This window comes from Stegostoma tigrinum, chromosome 3, assembly GCF_030684315.1.
Source record: "Stegostoma tigrinum isolate sSteTig4 chromosome 3, sSteTig4.hap1, whole genome shotgun sequence".
Lineage (NCBI taxonomy): Eukaryota > Metazoa > Chordata > Chondrichthyes > Orectolobiformes > Stegostomatidae > Stegostoma > Stegostoma tigrinum.
Genome location: NC_081356.1, coordinates 39205978 through 39232129, shown reverse-complemented (window position 1 = coordinate 39232129; position 26152 = coordinate 39205978). Strand labels below are relative to the sequence as shown.

At 39.6% G+C, this 26152-nt stretch overlaps 1 protein-coding gene across 1 annotated transcript in view; it reads right to left on the bottom strand.

Annotated features, from left to right (window-relative positions):
• Window positions 1-24883, bottom strand: part of LOC125450808 (tyrosine-protein kinase JAK2-like) — a 242818-nt gene extending 217935 nt beyond the window's left edge. The window contains exon 1 of the mRNA XM_048527020.2: window positions 24446-24883. The gene's annotated coding sequence lies outside the window, so the exon portion shown is untranslated. The remainder of the gene's footprint in view (window positions 1-24445) is intronic.
• Between the last annotated feature and the right edge of the window lie 1269 nt (window positions 24884-26152).

Here is a 26152-nt window from a genome sequence, read left to right as displayed (position 1 = left end):
TCTGTACTCCTTTCCACAAGGGCAACTAGATTTTCTTCTGCCTATTGTCATGTTTCCTCCAAACCTGCCTTAAAAGCTTTCAATTGCTGGATTTTTCTAATTTAATATTAATCCTTCAACAGTGAAAATCAAAAGCAAATAAATGCCTTCAATTAACTCGTTCCCAAAAGCAACCAACACACACTTGCCATTAGTTTGAAATTAATATCTTAACGTTACAAATCACAAAATCTTTCATTACAAAACTGCAAGTCACTCATCCACCATCTTGACTTTGAGCTGTATTGTCTTCCTTCTGCCACTGGGTCAAAATCATGGAACTCAGTAACAGCACTGTAGGTGTACCTGTACAAAGCAGATTTTAGTGGTTCAAGAAGGTAACTCACCACCTTCAACAGCAATTCAACACAGGCAATAATTGCTGATCCAACCAGCAAAGACGTCATCCCACGAATAAACAAATTTAAAAACATCTGACACAGTTCCCTCTTTCTCAGGAGATTGTTGCTGTCACCAACTGGCTCTAAGAAAATCTTTTCCCATTCTTGGGATGTAGATATTGTTGGCATTGCTCCTGGTATGATGTATCAAGGGCTGTTTGCGTAAATGTTCATATTTGTGCAGCACAATACTAGAAATTTTGCCAACTGCTCAAAGTACCACAAGACTCCTCCAGAGCAGGTAAGCAGAGAACATGTTGGCCAAGTATCTAGATGGAATACACTGCACTCGTACAGAGCAGTACTACTGGTTTACCACTGCCCTTATTTCTTATGCTCAGTATAGATGGATCAAATGCAGTTGGCACTGAGTACTGCTTTAGAATATAGCAAGAAGTTGGGAACTGCTGCAAGAATAATGGCTATGTGCTTGATGGTGTCATCCTTTGGACATGCACACAAACCACTGAACACTGAGGAAGCAGAAACTCTTCAGGTTCACGAAAATGCTGGAGTTGACTGGGTGTACACTAACCACTGGGTGTGTAGTCCATATGGGCAGCATCAGGGCTCTACAATTTGAGCAAACCATTGTATTTACACTGTGTATTTATCCCTGGCAAGTAGGTATATTAAAATAGTCTAAGAGTAACACGTCAATAATCTCCCGATCCATCTGCATGCTACGAGATATTGTTTAGGTCATGAACAACAGCCTCAGAGCCAGATGCATGAAGGTTCAGAGACAGTCACCCTCACATCCACAGATATTACTGTCTTTGTTCTATTTTCACAGTGTAGCAGTTCACAAATTTCAGTCACATGTCCAGTGAAAGCTTTGGTTGTCACCAAAGTAACTGAGGGAATAGGTCCCTGAAGATTTTTGGTGATTTTGCCAAAAGCTCTTCACCCTTCTTTCTTTTCTCTCTCTCTCTTATGCCCTGCTTGGCCTGGCGCCTCTTTACTCCCACGGTCATACTCAAATGTTTCCCCTTCTATGCACAAACTTTCAAAAAAATTAGTCAGATCATACAGTGGACAATTCAAATTTTGGACAAATACATGAAAGCTTAAAAATATGTAGATTACATTAACAGATAATGCTAATTTTTTTTCTAAGATTTTAATTCATGACCCTTTTAAATAGTACTAATAGTACTGATATGAAACGGGTGCAGGTCTTTCATGTGGTGTAAGGTTTTGCAAGTTGCACAGCGATTAACAGTATGACCTGCCTGGTCTACATGCATTTATCAGTCCCAAGAAATATCATCTTGCATTCAGTGCACTATTCATTAGAAGTTTGCATTCCTATCGTAGTTGTACCGCACCCACAGAATGGCACTCCGCTCCCCAATTTAACCAAATGCATGGCAATGGCACTCTTTGTTAAAAGGAAAATGATTTAAAAAAGCTTTAAAAGGACAATTTTTTTTGTTTCAGAGATAGTAGATTCTCCAGCATCTGCAGTTCCTGAGATACAAGGTGTACAGCTGGATGAACACAGCAGGAAATTTTCAGGAGAATTTCTGAAGAAGGGTCTAGGCCTGAAACGTCAGCTTTCTTGCTCGGCTTGCTGTGCTCATCCAGCTCTACATCTTATCATTTTTTAATGACAGATTAATATTACTCCTGGGTCTGAATTTTCCCAGAAATGTTACATGCAAATAAATAGTGTCACTACTAATTATGGGAAATACTTGGAGTTTTTAAGTGATGAGAAAGATGAACTTCTCAAAAATATGTTTACATTGTTCCATTAATAAAAAGAAACAGCAAATTTATTTTATAAAATGTCAGATTTAACAAATCTTTTGAAAAAAACCTGTTACTTTTAATGCCAAGATGCTCAGTGTTCATTCCTTCCATTTGAATTTATTCCAAGTCCATTTTGGTGAACTCTGAATAAAAAGGAGCTCTGCTAATTTTACATCTCAAACATGTAAAAACTAAACTAAATTCATCCAAAGCAAGAAAAGAACGAGTCACATTTAGATCGTAGCCCACAGTTGTATTGCTGATACATTCAGTCAAACTTTACTATTAGCTGGAATAGTATAAACATGTTTACACAAAAAGTTTCCAAATTTGTCTCTCTCTAGTAGTGATAAGGAGTGACACACAAATGCTATCGGCCTGTTTTGCACTTGCTGCACGGTTATGACCCAAGCTAATTGTACAACTGAACAGATCCCAGAATGGAACCCGGTGTCATAGATACTATGCTTAGGTGGCAAATTTGGTGGTTAGTTATTGAAACATATCCACAATACAGAGGTTCTTTACCAACAGATTATGGAAGAAGTTCATTACAGAAAAATAAACAAACCAAGCTCCTTCTACATATCCAAGATGGTTAGGTTGATCTTAACAGAAACTTAAAGAAAAAAATTCAACTTCCTTCCCAATGTTGTCCATTAGAGACTCAAGTTTACATTTTTTGTATTGCATTTCCCACACCCTCCCTCTTTCTGGGCTTGCTAGAAGGATTTTCTTTTGGCCTCCTGCTTGCCATGATGAACCTCAGTAGAGCAACTAGTTTGGAATTCTTGTGCAATGTTATCCGCCCAACACAACTGACTGACCGTAACCAGTCCCTTGGTACTGGGAATTTTGGCCTGAGAAAGGACACAGATACTGTACAGTCTGTTCTGTCAGAGGATTTGCTGTAGTTTCTGGATGCTTTACTGGTGATATTTCTCATGGGGTTTGAGGGACTTGCCTTAATATTGTCCACGCCTCGGACATACACAGAATGGTAATATTTCTGCAAACTATCATGCAGCGAGCAACCAAACTGGAGTACATGCCATACTGTTTTCTTGTTGACAGTGTCAAAGGCCTTTGTAAGGTCAAACAAGGCCAGGGTGTAGAGGCTGCTGCATTTTGTACCTTTTGATTTTGTCTTCCTATCAAGTTTACATCCACAGTGCTTCTTGATGGGCAGAATCCACAATGAGATCCTGGAAGACACTGTTCAGACATTTACAAGAGGTAACTGAAGACAATTTTTACAATGACCTTCCTGTGGCAGACAGCAAGAAGATCTCTGTAGTTAATAAAATTGTTCTGATCTCATAGGTTTTATTGCAATCGCCAGCCATTTCCCTCTGAATCAATGATAATGGATTCTACAGCATCTGCAGTTCCTAAGATAACAAAGTGTGGAGCTGGATGAACACAGCAGGCCAAGCAGCATCTCAGGAGCACAAAAGCTGATGTTTCGGGCCTAGACCGTTCAGAGAGGGGACTGGAACAAATAGGGAGAGAGGGGGAGAGGCGGACCGAAGATGGAGAAGATAGGTAGAGAGGAGAGTATAGGTGAGGAGGTAGGGAGGGGGCGGGTCAGTCCAGGGAAGACGGACAGGTCAAGGAGGCGGGATGAGGTGGGGCTTGAGGTGGGAGGAAGGGATGGGTGAGAGGAAGAACAGGTTAGGGAAGCGGAGACAGGCTGGGCTGGTTTTGGGATGCAGAAACCAGCCCAGCCTGTCTCCGCTTCCCTAACCTGTTCTTCCTCTCACCCATCCCTTCCTCCCACCTCAAGCCCCACCTCCAACCTCATCCCGCCTCCTTGACCTGTCCGTCTTACCTGGACTGACCTATCCCCTCCCTACCTCCTCACCTATACTCTCCTCTCTACCTATCTTCTTTTCTCTCCATCTTCGGTCCACCTCCCCCTCTCTCCCTATTTATTCCAGTTCCCTCTCCCCATCCCCCTCTCTGATGAAGGGTCTAGGCCCGAACCATCAGCTTTTGTGTTCCTGAGATGCTGCTTGGCCTGCTGTGTTCATCCAGCTCCACACTTTGATTCATAAGGATAACAATGCCTGTTTTCAGATGTTGAGCTCTCCAAAACTGAAATGTGTCTTCATCTGCAAATTTCCAGCAACATTCTGCCTTCAAACCGATGAGTTTAGTGAAATATTCGGTTGTACTTTTTCCTACCACAGGGCATCCCCATCTGCAACGGTGGTGGGGGTTGGGGGGTGGGGGTGGGGTGGTTGGAGAGGAGGAGGAGGAGGGACAGACATACCTATCATTCTAATGTTTGGGTTTTAAGCTGTCAGACACTTACTTAGAATTATACTTGGATCTGTTGACCAATTTAATTAAATTTACAATACTGTTTGCTTAAAAATTCCAAAAACTATGCCTTTTCAGCGATACAACTCAATCTAAAATAATCCTTCCGAAAGTGCGGTTAACTTAATTCATTATGAAATATTACAACAAAGACATATTCAGCTCAGTCTCTCTTCACTTCTGATTAGAATGCAGTGAGTTAGTTATCAACAGAAACCATCTTTGGCAGATCCAGTCAATGCTTTCACTTTCACGTTTGAAACAGTCATTGGCCAAAAACACTACCCCAAGGCTCCCTGCAGATGTCAACAACTTGGGATATTTAACTCATTCTGTGTCATGAAGTGTGCAATGGCTACGAAATAAAAAGGACTGCCAGCTACCAGTCAAGAACTCATTTGCATCATCAATACCGTTGCATTTTTGTGCCTCTATTCATCCATAGAATGAGGGTGTCACTGGCTAGGCAACATTTATTGCCCATTCCCAATTGCCAAGAGGGCAGTTAAGAGTCAACCACATTGCTGTGTGTCTGGAATCACACGTAGGCCAGACCAGGTAATGATGGCAGCTTCCTTCCCTAAAAAGGACAGCAGTGAACCAGATGGGTTTTCCCAACAATTGACAAAGGGTTCACAGTCCTCATTTGATTCTTAATCCCAGGAGTATTATGGAGTTAAAGTTCCACCATCTGCTGTGGTGGGTTTTGACCCGGGTCCCTAGAACGTTATCTGCATCTCTGGATTAGCAGTCCAGCGAGAATATCACTAGACCATTGCCCCATTACAGTTGATTGAGCAAAATGCATTTACATGCTCATGTCAACAGGGCTCCAGTCACAAATGAAATTAAAGATTTGGCCTACCAAATATAAAATGCTTCTGTAAAAACCAAACTATATAGAGTCATAATGGTACAGAAAGGTACCTTTCATCCATTGAGTTGGTGGCTGCCTTGCTACATTGTGGGTGAATAGAACAAAGTGGATTGCTATCTTCATAGCCATACCACTTTATTTCCTCCAAATGACCAGTCAATGTCCTTCCTGAAGTTGTCAATGGAGATCATTAGAGGCAGCAAGCTCCAAATAATAACAGGCAGGATCAAAGCAATATATTCGATTTGTACTTGAAAAATAACTTTATGGGGATGGCTCTAAATCAGAGTCCTTCTCCCCCTTCCACTAATACAGTCACTCAATCATCCCAACACTTCAGTGCAGTAGTGAGACCATGGTACTTAGTTGAATGTGCTGCCTTTAGGGTGAGACTTTAAACCAAAGCCCCATCTTTCTCCTTACGTGGTTACAGGGGATCTGGTGGCATGATTTCAAAAGAAAAGCAGGCAGTTATCCTTAATGTTCTGATCAATATGTATCTCTCTATCAACATTACAGAACAGATCATTTTGCTCCTATTACATTGTGGAAAAGTACGCTACGTAAATTGGTTGTTGCCATTTCTACATCAGGGGGTGGCAGTATTGTGGTTAATACCTCAAGACTTGTAATCTAGATACTTCAGGTTCTTGAGTTTAAAATTTATTATGGCAGCTGGTAGAATTAAAATCAATTAATAAATCTGTAAGGTAAGGCTTGTTTCAGGTGATGGTGACAGTTATACGAACTCATCTGGTTCACTAACGCCTTTGCGGGAAGACAATCAGCAATCCTAACTCGTAACAACCTAGCAAGCCAATCAGTTCAAGGATAAGGAAGGGCAGGTAATAAAAAGCTGGCCTTGCCAGTAATGCTCACATCCCATGGAAACATTTAAACAAAAATTTGACAGCACCTATGATTCAAAAGTACTTTATGAGCTTTAAACTATCTTGAGATATCTGATGGTTACAACAGGTTTTTCTTTCTTTCAAGGTCTGGAGTCACTTCAAAATTGCCAGTTCCCATAGAAACACGTTCATCCCTCAGCAAAAGACAGAAACCTAGACCAGGCTATTTTTTAACCTCACTTTTTATTGCAACACATTGTTAGAAGCAGTAACAACTGATAACTGCCTATTATCAGTTTCAAGAGAGTGAATATGGCCATATGTTGGAAACTCCCCAAAACAAAGGGAAGCTAAAAGGGAAATTGAATTGTGCTGCATAAGCAATGCATTGTACACACAGTATTAGGCTAAAATTAAGCCCTTAAGGTCAACACTCCAGCATTAAACAAATTGCTAAATTATTTGTATGTAAAGGTATAAACCTTCTTTTCATCATCTTCACGCATAAATTGAAAACAAAATGTCAAAAAAAAAGTTTAACCTCTGTATGTCTCAGTTGGGACTCTTCAAGCACATTTCCACTTGTTCAATCATATGAACACAAGGAATGGAGGCAGAGGTAGGCCATCCAGCCCATCAAAACCACTCTCTATTCAATACGCTGTCCCATAGCTGGGCTGATTTAACTGATTAGAGAAATAGATTCAAAATTAATGCTGTTACATCTCAATCTGTTCAGACATGTTATTACATAGGTAATTTGAACCTGGGCCTCCCAGTCCAGGGATAGGGACACTACCACTGCACCATAAGAGAGCCCCTACAACAGCACTTTCTTGTCCCCCAAACTCTAGGCTGTCTTGTCAACTAAAACTCTTGAATTCAGTATTTTCAAATCACCCAAAATCCAGTACTTTTTGAGAGTATAAAATTCCAAAGATTAATAAACCATTCAAATAATAAATTCTACCTCAACCATCCTAAAATGACAGATTCTTTGTCTTTACACGGTGCTGCCTAATTCTAGATCCACTCTGCATCCACCCTGAGAGATTTCTGAGGGAACTTGACATGGCATTTTTTTTTAAAAAAAGGCTCCATTGTGTACAGGCCTAACCTGCTAAAATGCCCAGACAACCTTTTTTATGCCCCCCAATTTCAGGAAATCAACCTACTGAACCTTTAAACTGTCTCAGATACAAATGTAACTTCTTGAAGTTGAGTCCAAAGATCATACACAGAACTTCAATTTTAGTCTCCAATGTCATGTATAGTTAAAGCTAGATTTCCCTATTTTTAATCATCCACTCCCCTTGCAATAAATGACAACATTCTATTTGCCTTCGTAACTGATGTACCTGTGTGCTAATGTTTTGTGATTCATGTACAAAACATCCAAATCCTGCAGTCTCAATCTGAATATGCCATTTTCCTATTCTTCATGTTAACGTGGACGATGTCACATTTCCCACATTAGACCCCATCTAAGTTTTGCTGATGAATTTCACCATCAATACCTGTTGGTGGACTTTAAAATCCTTGTCAGCATGCATTCGCCTATGAATGATGTCAGAAATTTAGTTTCTATACTGAAGGTTCCGACTAATAAAGATTATGAATAGTTGGGGCTTGTGCACCTATGCCTGTGCCATTCTACCAGTAACAGTTTACCAACCTGAAAGTGACCTACCTATCCATAATCTATTTGCTGTTAGCTGGCCAATATTTCATTCCTCCCAAAATAACACCAAACATGAGCTTTGATCGTTGTATGGTTTCTTATCAAAATGGCATTTGGAAATCCAAATACACTAAATCTACAGGTTCCCTTTCATCCATCTTGCTTGTTACATGCTTAAGGAACCTTAGTAAATTTGTCAGACAGAATTTGGTTTTTACAAGACCACGCAGAGTCTGCTTGATTTTACTAAGGCTTTCAAAATATGCTGCCTAATTTTATTAGAAAAAGAGTTCTAGTGTGATCCTAATGGTAGGTGTTACACTTACTGGCTTATAGTTTCCAAATTTATGACAACGATCTTTCTTAAACAGGGGTGTTAAACTTCTAACTTTTCAATTTGTTGCGACCTTTCCAGAATCTGAAAGTTTTGGAAGATCACGATGAAAGGCACCGCTATCTATGCAATTAGCCGTCAGGTGTAGGGAACTGGTCAACCTTTAATTCACACAAGTTACAGGTTCCTGGTAAAAGGATACCCATCTTAAAGGAATCTTTTAAAGTTATCACTCAACAGCCAATGAAGTGTCATGCAGTCACAAATATAATGAGCCCCATCCCTTTGCACTTGACTGAAAAGTCTCAGTGGAATTAGTAAAGTCAGATTGCTGTTGATGGTGTCGACATGATGGGCTGATTATGTCGTAATACCTAAGACTATTAATGGTAAATCCAGTGGCATATGGAACAAATTGATAACTATTAATATTCCAGCCCTTCATTAGAAAGGAAAGATATTACTATTACACACTTCACAAAACAAAAAATGAACAGAGGCAAAAATGTGGGGAAAGACATATCACGTACAAGAAAAATGACTTTGTGGAGAACACAAGCTAGTTAACTAGCAGAAATGATAGTGCAGGACAAAATGAGGTACAATGAGAAAAACAGAATACATATACTCCATCAGACCAGGAGAAGTGTGAATTGGTATGACAGGCTATAAAATGTGTGCATTCTAGGGTGGATATACCAAAGCTTTCAAGGACGAACAGGGAGGAAGAACACAGTTATATCAGAGTTAAAACATGAATATAGTTGCCCACTGCACAGATGTCGTCAGTTTCTCAGCATTTTCTATTTCTAATCAGAGAGGAATTTGGTGTTTAGGATGGCTTTTGCCACCTGCACATGGTGAGTAAACTGGTTTGCGCTCCTATTGCTGACCATTTTTTGCTACTAGACTCGTAAGCCACTTTCCCAATATTTTCTGCATCGCCTTAGATAGCCTGTTTCATTCTTTGGGTCACAAATTTATCTTACTTTTCTCACCATGCCATCCGTCTTCTCTGCTTTTGACAAGTTTGTACCCGAGACGTGGGCATCACTAGCAGGGCCAGCAGTCACTGCCAATTTGGATTGACCCGGAGAAGAGGTGATAGTGAACTCCTTTTTTTGAACTGATGCAGTCCTATGGATATTGGGACTCCCACAATGCTGTTAGGGGCTGAGTTCAGGATTTTGACTCAGTGAAAATGAAGGATCAAAGTTCAAAGTCAGGATGGCGAGTTGGCGGAGGGATACTTGTGGGGGATGGTATTCCGACATATCTGCTGCCATTGACCTCCTAGAGTTGGTTGCTAAAACTTCTGTGTATTAACTTTTGTTCTTCATTTCACAGGCATTCCTTTTAATTTGCCTTTGTGCTTACCTGATTCTACCTCTTCTACTGTTCTTGAAATCTATAGTATCTCTCAATCATGATAAAAGAGCTGTCTGTTATGCTCTCCTTTCGCTCTTAAGGACAGAAAACCCAATCATCTCTTGGACAGTTATATATTCAAGTTAATCTTAATGGCCAGTTTGATTCACCAGTAAGCTAATTACACAAGCAGAAACAATGAAATGAAACAAAAAAAATGTTGACTGCAGAAATTTATAAAACCAATAAAGATTAAATCAGTCCACAGGATTTAAATGGCAGTTCTCAGAATACTTCAGCAGTCTTGTGATCAACAAGATGTGTAGATAACATTAACTCTTTGACGACTGCCTGAAGTAACAATCGATCATTGACAATATGTTGGTCTTAACATGCATGATGTTATTCTAAGCAATTACAATAGCTGAAACTTAGATGAATATTAAAAAGTCTGAACTAGAATATTGAAACGCATTTGAACAACCAGATTAGAACCCCTTGCCAGCAGAAATATGTAATGTCACAGTTATTAATGTTGAAGTATAGTCCTCAATTTCACAGTCAGCACAAAGGATAAGTGCCCACTCACTGCTCATTACATTTACAGCAGCTTGACAAGGTATTTCATGAGCTGTTGAATGATAACTTGGTCATCAGAAATCCCTTCAGTGTGGAACTCTCTACAGGGCATCTGCAATACAGTGTCTCTCTTCAGCAAATCAGATTGAAGAATCCTGAGAGTTTACGTATAATGCGAGTAAAGTCTAATTTAGAAAGTGAAATAAAATGTGAAAAATTGTTGGGGCCGAGAGGGCCCCACCAGAAAGGAAGTTTAAACAAATAAAATCCTCAACAGTAATTAAGCTCTGAAGGAACAAAATAGCATACTTGTATTGACACTGTCAAAAATGACTGAATGTGCAATTAATGACCATACCTACAGCAAACCGTCCATTTAACCAGCAAATAGAAGCTATTTGAACAGTATCTCTATGAATAGTCTAAGACTCTGTGCTGAGGGATGCACCACAGCTTGGGGCAGCTGTGCCAAGTCACAGTGGGGAAAAGCCACTGTCTCGAAGTCCTTCTGAGCGACGTTATTAGATGCTCCCAGTGCCTCAAATGCTTGTAAATATAGTCTTGTTCAAGTAAGAGATGCCTTTGGCTGGTTTGATTAGAGTCAAACTCCAAGGTTTATTTGTTTTCTTCACGGGCTGCTGTACAGAATCAGTGACTACTACGTTCATAAAGTGCATATACAGTATGCTTTGCAACATAAACTATGAATATAATGGTAATAAAGTGTGGAGCTGGAGGAACACAGCAGGCCAGGCAGCATTAGAGCAGGAAAGTTAGCATTTCAGATCCGCGGCCCTTCTTCTGAAAGTCAGCTTTCTTGCTCCTCTGATACTGCCTGGCCTAATGTGTTCCTGCAGCTCAATGCAGCGTTATCTCTGACTCCAGCATCGGCAGTTCTTGCTATCTCTGTGAACACAGAGAAACTATAATTGAAACTTAAATGCATCCTAATTAAGCAGGATTATTTTTTCGGAAAAAATGTACGAATAGAAAATAATTGCTTAATACAAACCTTGTGTGGAAAATCAATCTTTGTCACTTATACCATTGTAGTCTCCAGTCTTGACTGATCAAGTGCTTTATACAATCATCTGTATTCAGACCAGAACTCATGCTATCACTGCATACATCTATAACCAAGTGGTGGTACAACTGCAGGATGCTAATACGCAAATAAACCTTTCAAAATGAAGCTACTTCGGAAGGTAGTTGTAGGAGGGGCAATTCAATTACTCCTGGGGACTTGCTGATTTTCAAAGCAAGATTGTTTTGTTATAATTAAAACCCATACATCAGTAACAGTTTATCAACTACAACTTTACATGCCATAATTATTTGATAAATAAACAGAATTTCATGCTCCTATGTGCCGAATGGATTGGGATGATGGGGGGTGTGGCAAAGCTTGAAGCACAGCAGGGCAAAATCAGATAGCTACCTTCAAAGTTTACTGTTTGACAGCACGTACGCAGCCACTAAGAACAGTTATCCCCTTTACTACATGAGGCGTTATTGCAAAGAATGCAAGATCTAGGAGCAGGAGTAGGCAATTCAACTCCTCAAGCCTGCTCCACTGTTAAATTCAATTACAGTTGATCTTATCTCAGCCTCAACTCCACTTTCCTGCCCTCTTTCCACACCTTTTCAACCCATTACTGATTACAAATCTATTTCCTCAAGATTTATCCAAGCATCCACCACATTCTAGGGCAGCGAATACCAGTTTCACAACCCTTTAAAAGAAATAATTGCTTCTCGTGTTTTAAATAAGTTACCCATTATCCATTGCTACCCATTAGCATAAATATGTGACATTTCATTCAAGACACAAGCACGGGTGCTTCCCTGTGGAGATGTCACTACAGGGAAGCATGTGAGCTGTGTCTATTTTGTCAATCACCTTTCATATCGGATAACTCAATTAGATTTCCTATCATGCTTCTAAACGAGACAGCAAGAACGAGCAAGCTGACCTGTTTGGACCTCATCGCCCTTCATAAGACAAACCCTCTCATCTCTTGGATCACTCTAGTGAATTTCCTCTGAACTGCCTCTAATGTAAAAACATCTGTCCTCAAGTAAAACAGTGTGCAATATTCCAGATGAAGTCTTACTAATACCTTGTACAATTGCCTCCACACTTGCATGGATATTTCTCCTGAAAAGTCAGATCAGACATAGCTCTGCAGTCTTATAACATCTACTCCCAATTCCAAATCCAGTAGGAGGAAGATGGTCCATGATAACAGTCAGCCTCAATGATGCAGCAGTCCAGCATGCATATAGAAAAGAGAATATTAAAACATTAAAATATCTCAGCCTGAGGTGCCAACTGGTTGATTCATCCTGATCTCCTGAGATTTCCACCATCACAGGTGTCAGCCTTCTGCCAACTCAACTGACACTACATCAAGTACTGCCTCAGCACACTAGAGATGGCACAGACTATGGGTTCAGACAGCATCAGACAGCAACACTTGTACTCTTGCAATAGCTTTGCCTCTACTAAGCTGATCTAGTTCAATTAGAATATTGACACATTCCCTCTAAAACAGTTTTTAAAACTGTCTAGGTATGGCTTCATCATGCAACGTGCAGCAAGTTCAATTTGACCAATTCCTGCCTCAGTCTATACTCATTTATCAGCAACTGCAATGGAAGCTAAGATTAAACGCTATTCAGCAGCAAGTGGACTCTAATAATCTGTTCATTGATGGCCAGTTTCAGTTCCACCGGTGCCACTTGACTTGAAGCCTCATTACAGCTTTGGTCTAATTATGGAAAACAATAACAGAATTCTACGTCTGAGGTGAAATCACTGCCCTTGGCAATTAGGCATAATTTGACTGGGTATGACATTCAGGAACCCTACCACATCAGGAAATCTGGGGAAATACCGCCATGGCTAGAATATAAGATGTCGGTTGCTGGAAGCCATATTATCTTAGCCCCAGTACATAACAAGCAGGGGATCCTCAGGGTAGCGTGCTAGGCCCAACCATTTTCACTTGCTTCAGTGAGCTTACGTCAAATATTTAAAAAAGTTCAGAAATGGGGACGTTCAGTTGCTGGTGCTCCATTCCACTCAACTGCTCAGATAATAAAAATCAGTCCACTATTGCATTCAAGACCAAAACAACATTCAGATTTGAACTGATGAGACATAAGTAACATGAGTGCTAGGCAATGATCTCTACAACAAGAATCTACTCTCCTTCTATTCAAATTCAATGCCATTAACACATCACTGATTCCTCTACAACATCATGCTGGGAGTCAACACTGACTTCTAACAACTGAACAGTTACATATATATTGTTGCAGAATACAAATTGGAAGGCTTGGTATGCTGCATCACCAAAATCTTTCCATCTACTACAAGGCAAAAAGTCATGAATATGATTGTATGAATAAAAGTTATTCATACAGAGGAGCGCAGTTCCAACCATACTAAAGAAACTAGACTCATCTAGTAAAATGCAAACCACTCAGTCATGTGCTTCCAAACATGTTAAACATTCATTCTGAGGCTGAGGAAATTAATGCATGTACTACCCAAAGATTCACTGCACCAGGTCACCAAGGCTTCTTCAACATCGTCCAAATCCGCAACTTCAACCACCTAGAAGTAAACGCTGATCCAACTAGTGATGTCCGCATTCTGTGAAACATTAAGAAAAAACTCCAGACTCCCAACAAGTAGTTCCTGCTCACATTGTGTCAAATGGAAAGTAACCTGCTGATGTAATGAATGTTTTAATGCAAGAAGCTTAAAGTTCCTGAGTGAATCTCCTTAAACACATTCCTATAACTGAAATAATATTTTGGGTGCTTTGAAGAAAAAAAACTAACCAATCCACTGTTAAGACTTTAAATTTTCCTTCTATGTCTAAACTAGTAAAGAAAGGTTACCATTTTCTGAAGAAGGGTCTAGACCCAAAACATCAGCTTTCCTGCTCTTCTGATGCTGCTTGGCCTGCTGGGTTCATCCAGCTCTACACCTTGTCGTCTAAGGTTACCATAAGCCTGATTACAGACAACTGTCAGTATATTATGGTAGCGATGGGAGCTGAATGTTTGCTGAACATTATACACTGGTTTTCCAACAGAACACATTACAAACAACCACATACTGTTTGACAGATCGTGGTCTTCAAAGCTTTCTGCTGGTTGCCTTCTGAACCATCTGCAGTACTGCAGGGATCAGTTAAAACAAGCCATGTCTGTGGTTCTATCAGAGATAATGGGAACTGTGTTATCCTGGATTCTCCAGCATCTAAAGTGTAGAGCTGGATGAACACAGCAGGCCAAGCAGCATCGCAGGAGCACAAAAGCTGACATTTTGGGCCTAGACACTTCTGTGGTTGTGTTGTTTAAACCCGAAAGTGCAGCCTGTAGCTCGGTTTCAGACTGGACTCCAAACAAGGTGGGTTACTGTATCGAGGTGGAAGATTTGAAAATGACAAGCAACTCAGGAATGCATATTATCAGACAGCGCTCAGTTCTGGCACATTTATTACAGGTTAATTGGTATTTACTATGTGCTGAATACAAAACAACGAGCTACAAACAAATAAATAACCAAAAAAAAACACTCGAGATGAATGGCACATTAGATGCTGTAACTGGCAATTTTGAAACTGATGATTCTCTTAAACAGATGTGCACAGACTTCTTTTTTGGTTAATGTAAGTAAATTTTGGAATGTGAGGAAATGCTCGATCTGTTATACCTCATACTGACAATCCAAAATTCTAACTGTGAACTTCAGTTTTTTTCCAGCATGGACTAATCTCCACAGGAAGGAAGAGAAGGCATTATTCAGGATTCCGGTTCTTAAACACCAGCATCCAATTTCCCCTCCACGGGCACACAAGAAACAAAAAAAAACTTAAATCAAGGGCCTCAAAAAATTGTGGGGCTTTAAAGTTTGCAGAATTTTAGGTCAAATTAATTGAAATTTAAACATTTCATCTTTACATCATTAAAAGGAGCTTACCAGTGCCTAACGGTCATTTGCCCCTGGTTGTTTACCGTCAGTGTGCCTCAAATTAAAATGGAAAAGCTCTTGAGATTAAAGAATATCTGGGTTTAGACTAGCAGCAAAAACAAAAACAAACTAAAAAACCCATGATTTAATTCCAAAATCTAGACTGCACATCCCCTGCCCCACCGCCAGGTAACTTGAAGCCATTATCTGTTGCTTCCGAAAGGAATTTCAAACACTCAGAAATATAGGGGAAACTTTTTTCTTATAAATGTTCTCTTTCTCAGGATTATGTAACTGGATTTGTGGCTTTATGCAGAATTTACACTGTACTGATCTTTGCACAAAAGAATTTTACAAGGTTTTCTGAATCCACCACACAGAGACCAAGATCCAGAATTTCCTGGAAACTTGCATAACGAAAGTAGTATACGCACATTTTCAGATTCTAGCCAGTGTCATCACAAGGAGGTGCAGCTTTACTCATGCTGCAGTAGAACTGCCTGGAACCTCTGTGTTGCTCCACTACTATCCTTATGGAAGACTGTGCAAAACTTATAATAGCTATAAGCTAATGTTCCCTCCAGGTGCTATTTGCTGTGTGTCTGGGTTTGTCCCACTTAGCAGCCACATTAATATTCGCACATGGCCATGAGCATGTACATTGCAAAAGGGGAAGCGCATGGCAGTTTTGTACCTGTGCAGAACTGTAGTGCACCAATGCAACTTAGAGGGAATAGTGGTACCCAATTAAAACAGCAATGATCTTGAATTCCTTGGATTTCAACCAGTTCCCCTACCAATGGCAACTTGGACAAAAGAGTAGTACATCTGCGATGCACTGAATTCCATTATGGGAGACAAGATAGATGTTTACTAATAGGATATAGATAGAATTAATTCAGAATTAAAAATTAAAACCACTCTTCTGTGTTACTGGGTTCAATGTATATGGAAGGCTGTGTGGAATGTTGCACATGCTTGAATTCACAGAATGTGGGATAAACACAGTTTGGACCATTTTCAAGACAAATGCTTTTGACGTGCTAGCTGAAAACTTGTGTGTTCGCAATGTGCGACAGAGGCCAAATTTCATTCAACATTCGACGTAGGTCATCAACTGATAAGTACCCTCAACATCCCAGACCTATGGAGTCTACTGAAGCAAACCTTCACTGCTTCCTCAATTCGTTTCAATCAGGAGCATCCCTACCCTAGTACCTACTCCACTTTATTGTTCTGGAGAAAGTTTAAATGCTTGGAAAAGCAAGCATGGCAAAGTCTCAGAACATTTCAGTTGAAATAGTGATCTTATAATTTGTTCAAAGCTTCAAAAGAACCCAGTAAGCATTTTGCAAATTGTGGCTAGAGTCACTACCAAATGGCTTTGAGACGATCTAATTAATTCACTAACTTCTGATCACAGTAAAACAATCTCCAGCACACATTACATTAATAATCTTCAAGTTAACTAGTATAATTCTTTCCCTCATTATGATACGGTGAAGAAAAATGACCAATGGCAGCAGGCACCAAAACTCATGGGGGATGATGAATGAGATGCTTTACACTAATCTCATTTATATTTTCAAAGTCAACAATATCTGGATTTGTATTCCATTTACTGCTGTGTGCGCCTTAGTGGCAGCCTTAAGGTTTGTTCATAGAGACTCTGATTTCGTTCTAACATTTTTCATTAATACAAACAATTATTGCACAGGCACAGGGCAGAATACCATTTATGCTTCATAAATTCTGAATCTTCAACATGAGATTTATCGCCAATATTAAAGCTCTTAGGGATCGGGTCAAAAGTACTTTCGATGATTTCTGATTGTAAAGTTTCTCAGACATTTTAACAAGATATTTTTACATGACTTACAGAGCTTGAGTAATGACTGGGAAATAAAAGTTTTCTATTTAAAAAATGAAAAGAATTTCATCAACTCCCCTGTGAACTGTTTATCCAGTGCATGGTTAGGGTTGTACACATGAAGAAATCACCAGCTTTTAGTTCTGGTTTTTGCCATTTTACACGATCCCACGAGATGCGGTGATGGTGACATGACAAATCGTCTTAACAACTGAGAATTAAGTGACAAAACATTCGGCGAGGTTTCAAACGTGAATATATCCAGCAATCTGGGTTGATACTCCAGTGCTTTACTGAGGGATTACTGGATTGGCAGTGCAGTCTTCCAGATGAGACAATACTCTCAGGCACAAATAGAAAGTTCCCAAGACAATATGTGGAAGAAATAGTTATAGGAGTTAACCCCCAGTGACATGGCCAATACTCATTCCACAATCATGGAATCAAGATGTAAATTATCAGACAACAGCTTGGCACAAATTGGCTACTTTGTCTAATAAAATGTATCCACTGATGACAGGTAATATACTCCAATTTGCTGTGAAGCGTTTTGAAATGTTGGGTGGTTGTGAATGGCACTTCAAAAATGTAAGTCTCAAATTTTTCTACTTTTTGCACAGCATCATCGAAAATTCGCTATTTTCCGATGCGTGCGCTTGAGTAGAAGTGGGGACAATCGTTGGCCCCATAAAATCTGGGTTCATTGGTCCACCTTCGTGGTGAAGGAGGACATATTCAAGACTTTGATATGATGCTTGCCTGCTGAAATAGGCACTGAAATTTGTTGCCAAACTTTACTGGTTATTTCAGGAATAGGTCACAGCTGTGGCACAGGACTGAACAGAGAATTAACACATACAGGGCAGAAAATAAGCAAAAAAAAAGCTGGTGTTTAAACAAAGAAAAAAAAACACACACAGACAGACTTCAGCGGGGTTAAAAATTGGCACTGTATTCATTTTATTTTCCCCAAAATGCAGAATGGAATTATTTTCCACTTAATGCAGCAAATGGGATCTATATTCGAGAAGAATGAAGGTTAGAGCATTACATACTAGCATATAATGTTTAACTTGGTTTATAATAAACATACTGGCTAATTTATAGAGCCTGTGACACAGTGGTAGTCTCCCTGTTGCTGAGCCAGGAAGCCTCAGTTCAAGTCCCACCTGCTCCAGAGGTTTGTCAATAACACATCTGAACAAGTTGATTAGAAATATCCACAACTAGTTTGAGTCAAGCTTCTTTTTCTCCCAACTGTGACAATTACTCTCATACAAGTTTATACCATGCCCTTTGTTTTCCTACATGCGCCACCCTTCAAGATTTTATATGATGGTGCGTCACCACACCTTGGCAGCTGCAACAGAGCTCATTGCATGTAGTTGTTCCTTCCTGATTAAATATCTTCCCAACATACTTTCTCTCAAATTTATCCACAGCTAGATTTCCTGTTTTTTTCCCCACAATTTGAATTTTTCTTCATTTATGTTCAAAAATTTTTTTTTTCCCCTGGCAATGGTTACTGGAGGTTTGACGTGCCTTCAATCTCCCATGTTTATTTTCCCTTTATGAAAATGGAAACAATCAGAAGAGATGTCAACAGATGGCCCCTTTTACCTTAAAATCAATAAGGTAATGGCTGATTAGGCTGCAGCTTTAATTTCACTTCAACCCTGCATCTCCTTCACAAATGTTCAACTCCATTGAAATTCAAAAATCTGAATAATTAATTGTTTAAAAAGGTATTCAATGAATCAGCCTCCACTATTCTGAGGGGAACAGAATTTCAAAGAAAAACAACCCTTTTACAAAAAGAAGTCCCCCTCATTTTTATCTTAAATGGGAGACCCCATTTCGAAGCTTTCCTCTGAACAACAAAGCGGCTCCCTCTAACACTCAGCATTCAGATTATCTTCTGCTACATACAACATGACCAGTAGTTTCACCTCACCCTAAGCTCCCCGTCTGTTGTAAAAAGAGAATTCTGTTCTGGGATACACATGTTTAATCTTCCACCACAACTTCCAACTGTCTTATTCCCAGTATTTTCTCATCTACTCTTGGCAAGTAATAATCTGTCCATTCAACTGCACCCTCACCATGTAAGGCCCCAAATACTTATCCTTGAACACAAATCAGATGACCATTTTGCCAAATCCCTGCATTCTGTTAATAAGTGTGACTCCAACCACTTGATGGGTCTCCATTTCAACTTCCCCTTCCCTGCCCACTTGGAGCTCACTAGATTTGGTTTCCCAGACCATTCCAACAAGAATCAATATTTCTATTCTTTCAGGAATTTTGCACTCCAATTTGAAGAGTGTTCTCTTAGTAAAGTCAGATTGCAGCTATAGTTAAAACACACATGCTATTATAAATTTCACAGCTTCCATGCCTTTTATCCTTGTATGGCTCTACTCAATCCTTGTTAACCACAGGTATTCCTTTCATATATTCTGTGCCTTTTTCTGACAACTCGCTTTTTCTTTCAACCTTATTTATCTTTGCATTGTCAGTCTGTCAAAAGAATTAGGGTTTAAAACTAAAACACTTTTTTTCGATAGATACTGGATAACTTAATGTCCATTATTTTCGGTTTCTCTTTCAGAACTTCAGCATTTGCAGGGTTACAAAAAAATGCTTATCTACACTCAGTACCAAAGCTGGACCTTTGAAGATATCAGGCAGTCTTTAACTCCTTCAATCTCGGATTAATATCAGCACAGCCACTGTACCACACAGCTCTTTCAAAAGTTTATCATGCAACTTTCCAATTTCAAACAGTGTCTCTGGAATGCATATCAAATTTCTCCGATCAGTAACTTTACATTCCTCACAAAAAAATTTAGTAAATTGAGGTAGAATCCCAATCTCTCAGGGCTTTAGCGGCATTGCATTGTTTGGATTCATACTAAAGTATTTTTTGTACAGAAATGTAACATGTGCATCATAAACTTTTGATACATTCTTATCAGAGAATTATCAGCTGTCATTTTCAGTGGAACATGTTGTGCCAGCCACATCAGGAACCTGTAGGATAACAGTCATTGTATTTGACTACATTCCAGGTTTATGGGCTAACTCCATGCCAGTAGCTGCACGTTCTGCAACCATTATCATTTGATAAAAAGGTACATTTTAATTGATGTGGCTCAAATTTTGATTTGATTTGTTCTGTGTGCAATTTTCGTTGCTGTCTACTGTGATAATCTTAGTTGATATTGATGAGATACCACAGTCAGGTACAATAATCCAAACAGATTATTGCTTTAATTTGCACAGGTTACTTTTTATTTTTTTTTCACCAAAAGGTTAATAAATATTTGAAATGTAAATTTTGGTTCCCCCAAGTCATTTTAAAAGCTCGGATTTCATCTGGACACTTTTGAAACAGATCATTCACCTTGCAGGTCCTTGCTAACTTGATGTTCTAACCTAACCTATAGGCAAATTAGAAGTCCAATGTCAAAAGGATAAGATGAGGCTTGCAAGCCGCACAGTTCTTTAGCTGCTTATGTGAGGCTCTTTAAAGAAGATTGGTGGTGGTAAAGCTCCCTGCCCGATGCTGGCTGGCTGCAACAGTCTCTTTAAAGTACGGCAGGCACTGCAAATGCCATTTTTTTTTGGAAAAATACTTTTCATGGAGATGGAAATGATGCAGGACCAGCACTTACAAACAGGATGGGAACAGAATTGGCATTTTCAGCGAAGTACAAATCCGGACCCAGAGGAACCAAGATAGCCAACACAAGCAGCAAGCAAGGTCACAGCTTAAGTCATATCTTTGCTACGAGTCAAGTTCAAGGCATTAAAGTACAATTCATAATTAGTTCAGTCGGCATCTTGGACGACACCAGTAATATTCATAAATCACACTGTATCTCGATAATCAGACAAGTGACTTTTAAAAATTTGTTAGTTGCTATTACTATAGTTTTAACTGAAATTATTGGAGCTTTGCAGCTATAACTGAATTTAAGAGACAAATATTTTGCAGGTTTCGACTAAACTATTCACACCAATAATGCTACGTATTACTTAATGACATTTAGTGCGATAGAGTTTATTACTGCATGGCTGTAATATACTTCAAAGCTGCTTACAATTTAACCAATGATTCAATTTCTGTCTAGTCAAGAGGAGTAGCAATCTTTTGCATCAGGTTCTTCACCTGTGATGAGTGACAAGAATGGTTGCAGCTCTTCCTTAGATTAACATATAGATCCTTCACATGCTTTAAATCGCCTTCAGTGACACATTCATTCATAATTTTGACATCAATTTCAGAATGCAATTCTAGTATAAATCTGACAGAACAAAAAAAATTATAAAAGGCACAAGTTACTTTTTTCAACCTTCCTTTATAGAAACAAAAGAATTCAACCAAAGTAATGTCTTCAAGGTAAAAGAAAGGTTAAAAACAAAGTACTGTAGATGCTGCAATCTGAAACAAGCAAAAACAGAAATTGCTGGAGAAACTCTGTAGGTCTGGCACATCTATGAAGAAAGAACCAAGTTAGTGTTTCAAGTCCAATAAACATCTTCAACACTAAATGTGGCTCAGCAAAGGTGATATTTATGCAGATAGTGTGGGGAAGTGGGTGTTGGGGGGCATATAGGTGGAGATGGGGCCAAGAGAGGCAGAGAGAAGCAAAGGTAGATGGATAAAAGGGATTATTGATAGTAAGCCAAGAAAAAAAAAGCTACATAGGTGATTACTGGGACTGTGCTGAAAGCAACTCATGTCATCATGATATGATCTAGTGTGTCAGGGTAATAAACATGAAACAAGGTATGTTTATTCTCTGAAATTATTGAACTTGATTGAATTTCAAAGGCTGCAAGATCCCCAAGCAAAAGGAGAGATGTTTTTTCAGTTTGCATTAAGCCCACTGCAGCATTGCATTAGGCTTGAGACATTTTCAGGATTAAAAGGAGTCTGTCATTTAAGACCATAAAGACATAGGAATGGAAATAAGGCCATTCGGCCCATTGAGTCCACTCTGCCATTTAATCACGGCTGATGGACATTTCAACTCCACTTCCCTGCACTCTCCCCATAGCCCTTGATTCCTTGTGAGATCAAGAATTTATCAATCTCTGCCTTGAAGACATTTAATGTCCTGGCCTCCACTGCACTCCGTGGCAATGAATTCCACAAGCCCACCACTCTCTGGCTGAAGAAATGTCTCCTCATTTCAGTTTTAAATTTACCCCCTCTAATTTTAAGGCTATGCCCACGGGTCCTAGTCTCCCCGCCTAACAGGAACAACTTCCCAGCGTCCACCCTTTCTAAGCCATACATTATTATCTTGTAAGTTTCTATTAGATCTCCCCTCACCCTTCTAAACTAATGAATACAATCCCAGGATCCTCAGCTGTTCATCATACATTAAACCTATCACTCCAGAGATAAGATCGAGGAGTTGAGAAGTTTTTTCACGCAAAGGGTTGAGAAACTTTGAAATTCCCTACCCCAGCTGAATTTTAGATGCTCTGTCAGTGAATATAACTAAAGGCTGATATAGACAGATTTTTGATTTGTTGAGGAATAAAGGAGTATGAGGGGTGTGCGGGAAAGTGGACTTGAGGCTAAATATCACCCACATTGTATGGAATGACAGAGCAGCCCTGATGGGCATGTAATCTACTCCAACTCCCAAATTTTATGTCATCGGGTACTAGCATTTGTTGGTAACCCACTGCAAGGGTTCACATTGCCACAAATCAAAACATTTTGACTTATGAAATTTAAAAGGAGCAACACTGATTAGCATAAATTATTGCTGTTCTCAATGTGGTACATTACTTTCAAATATTCATTTGACTAGAATATCATGCAACAAGGTTGAATTTTTGTACAAATACAATTTCCAAGAAATGTGAAAATTTATCACAATTACTAAAATTAGCAGAAGAGCCACATGCACATGATTTGCCTTTGTAGGTTCAGGGGAATTTATGGATAGGATAAAAAGGCAAAAGGCAAATTTCCACATGGTTACATTCAGTTTAACAGCTCTTCTAACTTATCCGAAATCCTCAGTCCAACTACACTGAATTGAAACAATGGGCTTATAAGTTGGCATACTGTAAACCACTTGGATTGGAGGTCATCAAATGGCTGCCATTATTTCTGTCCTTTACATGCAACTGACACATAATGCAGGGAAGATTCATTGCAGTGACACTAGGCTTAACTGACTTCAGTGAAATGGAGAGAAGGTTAAGGAGTGATTCAAATGAGTTTTTCAGTACTATGCAAAGGAGGGGTGACACAGTTTAATATAGCAAATAAAACTGCATCTTCTAGCCAGTGGGTTGGTAGCCAAAGGATACGGATTTAAAGTGAATTGCTAAGGCCCACGAGAGAGAGAGAAAAGAATCTTTCTGTCGCTCTTGCATTTTGGAAAGGTCTACCTGACAAAGTGGTGCAAGATGACACAAAAAGCTACAGGATACATGTTTAAAAGAGAATAGGTTCCATAGGCTTAGGAAAAGAGCAGAGGTGTGGGACTAACTAGTTCTTTCAAAGGCTAGGCATAGGTGATGAGCCAAAAAACAAATCTGCTGTATATAAAGAAGAAAGATTTTTTTTTGTTTTAGACAAGCATTGATTGCTTTTGCAAGTTTGAAAAGAGGGGTCCTGGGAAAGCAAGAATATTTGAAGGGGTTCCCGAGGAGCACCTCCAGTTAAAAATGTTTGTAACATCACTGCTATACCAGTACAGGCCTTCAAATCCACCCACGATTTTAGTTTTCAGAACTCAACGTATTCACTTCTCTCTGGAAAATCCCCTTGGAAAATCCCCCTCAAAATATTGTCAGCTGAACACAACCCAAGGGACTGAATGACAGAAAGACTAATGTCATTTACAGTTAAATCTTTCAGCTCGTACAAAACAAATCTGAATACGACAGGAAGCATTGAGGGAAAAAAAATCCGAACAAAACGTCCGCCACAATTACCCTGAAACCGCTCGACGACTTCAACAGAAACCCTAGTACCAACCGTGCACTAAAACCCATGAAGGAGATGACAGCGCAACACTTTAATATATGCTGTAAAATACCAGTTCTCTGCCACACACAGTAACAACAAAAACAAAACGAAACGTCGCGATCATTTTAAATACAAACTATCGCTGGTTGGTATCAGGTAGGTTACATTTTGAATAAAGTGGACATTTCCAGACGTTAAGTTTGGGATGAAAATATCTGAGGATATTACTTCCCCTGAGAAACCATCCAGTACAGTAAAACGTACAGCATCTCGCTACAGAGCGCACAAATAAGAGGTGACTCGACTTTTATTCGCTAAACCAACTTAAATGCGTGAGAAAGAAGTAATTGGAAAGACAACACTTACTGGGTCGCTGGGGATCACTTTGCACTGCCTTCACACCGCTTTTCGAGCTAAATGTTCAACAACGCTAAGCAAAAGGCGAAGTTGTTGTCCGTTTCAGGGAAGGCAACCAAGCGACTTTATTTCCTAGTTATACAGCCGCTGCTCACAGTGGCGGGGAGGGAGAACTTCTTCACTTTGCTCGGTACAAAACTCGGACAGGGGCGGCAGCCGCAAACGAGCAGGAAAAAAATTCAGAGACATTTGCTGCCATTTCACCCTCTCCACGCCTCTGTTCTCTTCGCCCCAACCCTGGCCAAATTTGGGTTTTCTCCCCTAACATAAACCCAAAAAAATTTACAATTACACCAGAGAAGGGAACGAGGGAAAAAAACCGATTCTCCTTCACCCGGAACTAGTCTGCCAAACAGCAGACGGATCAATGGTCGGCGTCTGTCTCACTTCCAGTTCCAAAGCCTATGCAAAGCACAAACCCCACCCCCAACATTATGTCCTTACCCAGCCGATGTCAGAGCTGCGCAGTGACAACAATTTGGTGAACTGCAGTCAGTTGCCGAACTGTACCATGAGAGCACACAGACATCCACAGGGAGCGTGAATTCACGCAATTCAACAATAGAATAGATGATCAGGGCACTTCACAGAACAAGGCTGCTACAATGCAGTTGGACAAGTTAGAGTCTTTGAATATTGTAATCTTTCAAGAGTAATTTGTTTTCGGGGGATGTGGTTGACAGCCTTAAAGCTGCATTTTCCCTTCATCCCTAATTTATCTAAGAAGTTACGAGTTGATACCTACTTGTTGAATTCCTGCAGTGGCAGTCCTCCAAAAATAATGTTAGATAGGGAATTCCAAGACAGTGGTAAATCATCAATGATAAATGAACGGTAGTGTATGTCCACGGCAGGATGGTGATGTCCAGAACTTGGAGGTAATGATGGTTTATGATTCTGTTTTTGTTTTGTCAGTAGCAGACAGGTCTTGTTGAAGTAACTTCGGTCAATTACAATAATGCATCCTAACCACAGCATGACGGTCATGGTGGACCTCTCCTTGCCCTTTTAACTTAGAATGAACAATAAATGTAGATTTTGCTGAGTACAAACTCACTCCTAGGTAGGATGAAAAGTCAACTTCGCCTTTTGCTTAGCGTTGTTGAACATTTGTTACCGTTGCACTAATTTAGTGAACAGGGGTGATGTTGAATATTTATTCAATTCTCGTTCGAAGTCTACAATCGGTGTCCACCAGCCAATGAAGCTGCATGTTCCAAAAACAAACTACTTGTTAATTTTTAAAAAAATCTTTATGTCACTTTTGGCTCCTTTACTAATTATCCTAAATCTTAACCATCAGGTTGCCACCTCTTCAGCCAGTAGAACCAATTTATTGACATTTTAATTTTAAAGATCTAACTCCAGCTTCTTTGGTCAAAGCATAAAACTAGAATCCCCCATTCTGAGAAACATTTGAGTAAATTTCTTCTGTTTGCTGGTCAACAAATCATTCCTAAAGTACAAGCTGAAAGAACTGCAGATGCTGTAAAGCAGAAACGATAACAGAAATTGCTCAAAAAGCTCAGTTCTGGGGAAAGGTCACCAGACCCAAAACGTTAACTCTGGTTTCTGTTACTGATGCTGCCAGATCTGCTAAGCTTTGCCAAGAATTTCTGTTTTCATTCCAAAAGTATGATGCCCAGAATTGAACGC